The sequence below is a fragment of the Lathyrus oleraceus genome, chromosome 5, assembly GCF_024323335.1.
Source record: "Lathyrus oleraceus cultivar Zhongwan6 chromosome 5, CAAS_Psat_ZW6_1.0, whole genome shotgun sequence".
Taxonomy (NCBI): domain Eukaryota; kingdom Viridiplantae; phylum Streptophyta; class Magnoliopsida; order Fabales; family Fabaceae; genus Lathyrus; species Lathyrus oleraceus.
In genome coordinates, this window is record NC_066583.1 from 224,147,488 (window position 1) to 224,153,957 (window position 6,470).

General features: G+C 41.4%; 1 non-coding gene across 1 annotated transcript; it reads left to right on the forward strand.

Annotated features, from left to right (window-relative positions):
- Positions 1-273: 273 nt before the first annotated feature.
- On the forward strand, positions 274-380 carry LOC127089553 (small nucleolar RNA R71). Its single transcript, XR_007791132.1, has one exon. It is a non-coding gene; the product is annotated as a small nucleolar RNA R71 (small nucleolar RNA).
- The last annotated feature ends 6,090 nt before the right edge of the window (positions 381-6,470 follow it).

The following is a 6,470-nucleotide window of genomic DNA, read 5'->3' on the forward strand; positions in this document are numbered from 1 at the left end:
CACATATGCTCGACCTTAAGGGCTAATGCGTCCATCTTAGCTTGCATCATGTCTATAGAGATTAGTTCATGCACTCCTCCTTGGGCTTCCTTCTTCTCAATTGTCGCTCGTTCGACTCCCTATGATTGATGGTTTTGAGCCATATCTTCAATGAGGGCACTAGCTTCAGGATAAGGTTTGTTCATCAGAGCACCGCCTGCGGCAGCGTCGATGGTCATCTTTGTGTTGTAATGAAGTCCATTATAGAAGGTTTGAATGATTAACCAGTTTTCTAAACCATGATGTGGGCATGCTCGTAACAACTCTTTATATCTCTCCCAAGCTTCGAACCGCGATTCTCCTTGGTCTTGGGTAAATCTAGTTATATGGTTTCGAAGAACGGCGGTTTTACTCGGGGGAAAATATCTAGCAAGAAATACTCTTCTAAGGTTATCCCAAGTCGTAATGGAATTGGGTGGAAGGGAATCTAACCATGATAGGCTTTATCTCTGAGGGAAAAAAGGGAATAATCTTAAACGTATTGCCTCAGGAGAAGCTCCATTGGTTTTAAAAGTGTCTGCTAATTGAAGAAATATTTTTAAATGCTGGTTAGGGTTCTCGGTAGCGAGACCCGCGAATTGTCTCTGTTGCACTAGTTGCAATAGGGATGGTTTAAGTTCAAAATTATTGGCTGGTATGGTTGGGTTTACTATACTAGAACTAGGTTCTTCATTAGATGGTTGAGCGAAGTCCTTAAGAGGTCTTTGGTTTTGATCTTCGGCCATAGCTCTCTTAATTCTATGAAAGAATAAACGTGCGCGAGTGTAACGTTCAGGTTCTGCCAGAGGGTATACTAAGCTTAAACTTCCGGTGCTGCGAGTTCTTCGCATTGACCGGCGGGAAATAGCCTAAGTCTAAATGATATAACAACAGGAAAATGAAATTCGACGAAATTGGTCCCCGGCAACGGCGCCAAAAACTTGATGCGTGGTTCTCGCAAGTATACAAACGCGTTAGAGTAATATAAAAGATTATCGAATCCACAAAGACCAAGTGTCAATCTATCGTTATCTGTTGTTATAGTGTTTATCAAAGGCAATCAAAATAGGTGTTTTGGGAGTGTGCAATGAAAAGTAAAGTGTTGAATAAAGATTAATTAATAAAGACAGGGTCGAATGTAATTCACGTAATTAATTGATAATCCAAGTACTTGCTAATAGAGCTACTTATGGGCAGTGTTTCCTACTTTGAAAAGAACTAATTTAACAGGAACTGTCGCTTTCGCGTATTCAGAAACGAGTTGTACTCCCTAATCAAACCCTCTTATTGTCACTTATAAAAAGGCGCGCATTGCGTTAGAGTAGTAAACCTATATTTAAGAAATATAGTATCTTGACTAAGTTGAAAAGTATTATAACCTGGATTTCTTAGCCAAAAAAGGTTCTTACGAACCAGACTCTAAACTTATAAACGCGTCCGAAAATAGTTTTAAAATCTCTTTTCTTCTTAATGTTAAAATCTCCTAATGAACTAAACAAAGCGCTTTCGCTGTTTTTGAAATAGTTAAAAATAATTAAGTTTAAAAAGACGTTGGACGGCTTTCGATCTTACCCAACGGAATTGAAGTGCGGGAAAACTTAATTTGAAAGTTAAAATAGCCCTTAAGTGTTTCTACGAATAATTGTACGGATTATCAGTTCAATTATGATCCTTACATTCTAACCTTATAAATTTAGCTAGACATGGTAAAGTAAAAGTGCATTAAAATAAATAAAAGTAGTGCGAGTGCGGAAAGTAAATAAAAGTAGTGCGAGTGCGGAAAGTAAATAATTTAAAGCGAGTGCGAGGAAATAAATAAAAGTAAAGCGAGTGCGAGGAAATAAATAAAATAAAAGCGAGTGCGAGGAAATAAATAAAAGTAAAGCGAGTGGGAGGAAATAAATAAAGTAAATGCGAGTGCGGGAAATAAATAAAGTAAAGCGAGTGCGGGAAATAAATAAAGTAAAGCGAGTGCGGGAAATAAATAAAATAAAAGCGAGTGCGGGAAATAAATAAAGTAAAGGCGAGTAATAAAAACTTGCTCCAATCGGAGGGCTGAGTAAATTGCAATGCGGAAAAGAAAATGACGGCAGGATTAACTTCCTTCCAAAGTGCTCCAAACTCGATTACAGACTCTATCACAAACTTGATTACACAATTATGGTAACACTCCAATGCGAAGCGATTACCACTTTATAAAACTGAATATATGCCTAAGTGAAACAAAGTTGCTTCTGAGTTTGCCTCTGTTCTAAGTTTGTATGATTGTAAAAGTGAATTCGAGTTTCTATTTATAAGCAAGTAAAAAGATGGAAATGACTTGGATGCCCTTCAACTTGAAAATGGAGGGAAACTGTTTTCCTCTTGTGGCGCCCGCCACAAGGCCAAAGTGAGGCGCCTTAGTGGATGTAGTGGAGAACGTGGGAGTTGAGGGAAGTTGAGCTTGGACACGTTATGGCTTGGTCTGTGGCGCCCGCCATTGGGTATTCCATAAGAACAAAATGCTGAATTTTAGGGTTTTTGGCTCTTTTTCGCTCCTTTTCTCGATCGGGGCTCCGATTAAAGTAAAAACCTGAAAACAAAGAAAAACATAGCAATAACACAACAAAATAATAATAAAACAACTAGAATGCATGTGAAATCGGGGTCGAAAATACGGTAAATTTTAGTGTGATCAGTGAACTCTATTATCGTAATAGAATCAGTGTCGACAGCGTAGACGACAACGTAAAGTGATAACTCAAAAGTAAATGAAATTAAAATAAAATGTTCAACGTGAACAATTGAAAAGTAAGGAAGTTGCATTGAAATAAATGTGGCGATTCACGTACATAACACTCTTAAAAACTCTTGCTTCCTCGCGCTGGGAATGAGAAGTTTTTTTTACAAGTGATTTTAGTACTAGGTGAACAACTCGAGCCCCTCGTGGGATATCTTATTTATACTAAACTAAAGAAACTGCCTACAGGCCAAAAACTCCTAAAAAATAGCAGACGTTGTGCCACACGATCTGCAAACTGCTCCATATTCTGGCGCTTATTCTTCTTGTAACTGCTAGTCATTTTCAATTTCAAACTTCTCCCGCCTATGGGTTTAGGTCGACCCTGTCTTCTATGGGTTTGCCACAACTAGAAATTCCTTAAGTCCCAGTCTTCAGTTCAGTCGACATAATGGATTTTCGACCACCATGACTCTTCTGTCGGTTTCGTCTCTTAGTAACTTATGCTTTTTCTCAATTCTTGCCTATCCTAGGCACATCTCCACCCCTTGATGGGGTATAAACCTTTAAATTCATAAGGCACTTTCATTGATTATGCCTTCAACCTGCCTTATAAATTTCTTGTGGTAACAAAATGCCCCCCAGAGATGCCATTTTCGAATGTCGACTTTTGTGAGATAACGACATCTTTGAGATGTCGACTTTCTCCTTACCGCTTCCACTTCTACTTAGTGACACACCTATTTTCCCCACGCTGATGACGTCATATAATCATGACGCGCGTTTCCCTTTTTCCTCGAGACACACAAAATCACGTCTCCATCATTTCACGTCTTTATGACTGAAACGCGCTTACCTCCATAACTGCCTTCTCACCTCCATGTGTCTGCAGACGTGGGTACCTGGGTATACGTGTTGAAACAGAAGGTCAGACGTTCACTCTTCCCTTTCTCAGGGTTTAACTCTTATAAAACCATTGTTTCTTCTTCTTCTTTCCTTTTTTCGCCCTTTGCTTCAGTAAACGATAATCAATTGCACTCTGTTTTAGTGAAAAGAACAAACCTTCTTCTCCAAACCTTCAACTTCTTCCATGGCTAGCTCAAGTAAAAGCAATACATTTCCTTCCACTATGAAGCTCACACAGCCACTCACCATTGATGGCAAGGAGTACGTTCCTGAACCTCCATTTGCAGAAGAGGAAGCAAAAATCTGGTGTTCCCATGTATTGATCCCTTTCTCCTTGGCTGACGAACCTTTAGCATTTTTAGGTCCACTTCTAGAAAATCGTCATCCTGAGATAACCAAAACAGATTCCTTTTTCCCCACTAGTCGTCTCTCTGAACCTTTGGTTTCTTCCCAAAAACCTCTTTCCCTTCGTTACGTCGACAGGAATTTTAGGACTGCTCCTCCCAAGAACTGTCCTAAGTTTTGCGCCTGGATGGATCGATTAGAAACAGAGAAAATCGACCATTGGAAAAGGACAGGTATCTATACCCTTCTACAGATTGCCCATTGTGACCCTCCTCAATTTTGTGGCATGTTACTGGGTGCCCTCCAATTTTGGGATAGTTCGACCAATTCTTTCCATACCAAGTGTGGCATGATTACGCCGACACTCTTGGATATTGCTGCCATCACTGGCTTAAAACCGACTGGTGAAGTCTTCGACTGTGAAGCCATATCACTGGTCTCTCTGCGGTTTGACGTTGGTGACTCTCGCAAGCCGACATACAACAACTTTATTGATCACCATGCCACCTCTTCAGGCCCTGTGATCGCTGAAGAACACGTGGCCTTCCTGACTCTTTGGCTATCTCGTTTTGTTTTCTGCTCTAGATCTATGCAGATAGCCAAACATTTTGCTCTTCTGGCAACCCAGCTGCACCAAGAGCGTGACATCGCTCAGGGCCAATTAATCTTGGCCTCTCTTTATGAATCTATGTCTGAAGTTGTCTGTCAGATCAAACTCTTTGACCCTGAGAACTCGAAGAAGAAAAATGTTTTGGTCCATGGACCTTTTTGGTTCTTACAACTGTGGCTCAACGCCACTTTCTCGAAAGACATAGCACCCTATGGGATGAGAAGGGTTGCGTGTCCCCCAGAAGAACGACACCTCATTCGGAAGCGATTGATCCCTTTGACGCCCATCGACAAAACTTTTCCTGACGTCAAGGTGTTTCGCCTCTTGTTCACCATCATGTTGACCCGTGCCGACTTTCTTCCTTCTATGGCCCCTTTCAGCCATCGAACTGAAGGTCCTGAATGGCTCACCAGGGCTTTTCCTCCGATTGACAATGAGCATAGAAATGAAACCTTCCTTATCTGGAGACGTCTTCTAGTCCCTCGATTCCTGTCGGCTGTAACCTCCGACAGCAACCCTGGCCTAGTTGCTTACCAACCTAACTTGGTAGCCAGACAATTTGGCCTTTGTCAATTTATTCCCAAGTCCATGTACTCTTCTCCCGACTTACTCACAAACATCCTTTATGATCAACCCTAGAGTATGATCCAAGAAGATCTTGAGACCCTTTGGAAAAACTGAACAAAGCTCCATTCCACTCCCTTTCGACCATCCTTCTTCTGCACCAAAGAGTTTGATGATTGGTGGCAGTCGTATATTGCTGTTTACATTGGCGCTCCTGAGGCCAAATTATCTGAACTAACTCAGGATTTTGTTTATTTGCAGGCGAAATCCACCAAGTGTAAGGCTCTCCATGTCAAACAAATTCGCGCTTTTCAGAACTATTTCCAAGTTGTGTATCGACCTGATAATCTTCGTCGAACCATCTTTGAGGCCGCGTCCTAATTAAAGGAGAAGGTAACCGACAGGCTCCCAAAACTCAAAATCCCTAGTTACGCGAAAGACAAGTATCTTTGCACCCTTCATTTTGGAAACATCAAGTTCCCTCCTTTGCCATCTAGCCCATTGGGTTTGGCCTTTGGCAATTCGGTTCCATAGTGGTTTTATTGTCCCGTTTCACACGTACAAAATGCTTATAAGAAAAAGGTCGACAAAGTGGTACCAACGAAGCATTATCTACCCTACTACTCAGGGCCGCTTCATATTGATCCTCAATATGTTAGCGTGTTCGAATCCACCCAACTTGGTAACACTTTTCTGGAAAGCTAACACCTCCTTTTAGTTAGATTTCGCCGCTTACTTGATTTTTTATGTTTCTTTACAGCGATCCCTCTAGACCCTATGGATCATGTTCCTGCCAATGAACCCACCCTTTCGACACAAGAGACTCAGGTTCGACTCTAGCTGAATTGTTGTTTTCTTTTACCTCGGTTTTTATTCTTAACCGTCATTTCCTCTCTTGTAGGCTGCTCCTGAGAATTCCTCTGATGATGACGGGCGACCTATTGCCCAAGTTTTGAAAAAACCCAGTTCTTCGGTATGCATCTATATGAAGCAATCTCACTCAACCTTATGATTTCTCTAAGGAAAACAATACGTGGTCTCTAACTTCTTACTTATGTGCAGGGTCAAACACGTTCGACAGACCCAGCTGTCTCCTCTCACTCCAAGAAATCCAAAAAACACAAACGCTCTGCTGTCACAGGATCTGAGGTATTTCTTGTCGGCTTGTCTGATCTTCTGACTCGAATATCTGCTTATAACCTCTCTTCATGTCTTCAGCCGATTTAACCATCTTCTCAACACTCCCACAAATCCAAAGGCCATCAGGGCCACAAAAGGAAGAAGCACGATTCTCCCTCCAGGAGTGGT